Raw genomic sequence first — 1,282 nt, 5'->3', positions numbered from 1 at the left:
CCCACTCCAGTACTCTTGCCTGGAAAATCCCATGGACGGAGGATCCTGGTAGGCTACAGTCCCTGGGGTCGCAAAGAGTTGGACACGACTGAGCGACTTCACTTTCCTTCCTCCTGGCTCCCTCTCTTCTCATCCGCCAGGGATACCTTTCCCAGAGTCCTTCACCAGGCTAAGTCCTAATTTTTCAGCTCTCAGCAAGGTGACACTTCCTGCAGAAAGCCTTTCTGGGCCAAGTTCTCCCTCCTGTGTGTTGGTCCCTTGCACCACAAACATCCTTTATTAATTCACTTACCTAGCTTCTCTGAAATTTCTGGTCCAGTACTTCTATTTCCCTAGGCTGAACTCCATGGGGTCAGGGGCATGACCTATTTTACTTACTCTTCTATCCATGGCCTGGCTTAGTGCCCAGCATAGAGTAAATGCTCAGTAAACATTTAGCAAGTGACAGAAAGAGTGACTATATGAATGAGTAGAGAAGGAAGATACTGATTTTTCTGCCAGGGATTGAGTCCCTATATTGGAGAGATGCAGTCACAAAAAAATAGGAGCAAGGGGACCTGAGGGAACAAACCTGTCAGAAGCACTTAAGCAGTGCATGCTGGCATGAAAGAAGACCAAGGTATATTATTAAATGGAAAAAGCATAGGACAGTGTGGGGAGTATGCTGCCATTAGTGTCATGTTAGCATAGGGTACTTCTTGAAGGAAGTACAACAAGTTTGCAACAGTGATTTTCATTGTGGAGGAAGGAAAATCTTTTCAGTTTATACAGTGTTCATGTGTTGCTCATAAAATAAAAAAACAAAAATAGATTATGGCATAAAGACTTTGTATGTATGTAGTACTAGCCACATTTGGAAAAAAATAAAAAAGAATCTACATGCTTCTGTTGGAATTCTCCAGAGAAATGGAACTGAGTGGGGAGAAAGGGAGAGGAGGAGTGTGTGTGTATGTATGTAAAGAGATTTATTATAAGGAATTGGCTCTTGCAATTATGGAAGCTGACAAGTCCCCAAATCTGCAGAGTGAGTTGGCAAGCTGGAGGCCCAGGAAAAGCTGAAGTTTCAGTTTGAGTCTGAAGGCAGGAAAAAGGCAATGTCTTAGTTCAAAGGCAGTCAGGCAGATGGAATTCTCTCTTACTTAGAGTAGGGTCAGTCTTTTTATCCTATTCAGGTCTTCAGCAGATTGGATGAGGTCCACCCACATTAGAGAGGGCAATCTATTTTTGTCTGTTGATCAGTTGATATATTAATCGCATTTAGGTGCATTAAGACTCAAAGTAA

Source organism: Odocoileus virginianus, chromosome 4 (assembly GCF_023699985.2).
Source record: "Odocoileus virginianus isolate 20LAN1187 ecotype Illinois chromosome 4, Ovbor_1.2, whole genome shotgun sequence".
Lineage (NCBI taxonomy): Eukaryota > Metazoa > Chordata > Mammalia > Artiodactyla > Cervidae > Odocoileus > Odocoileus virginianus.
This window is presented reverse-complemented; position numbering follows the sequence as displayed.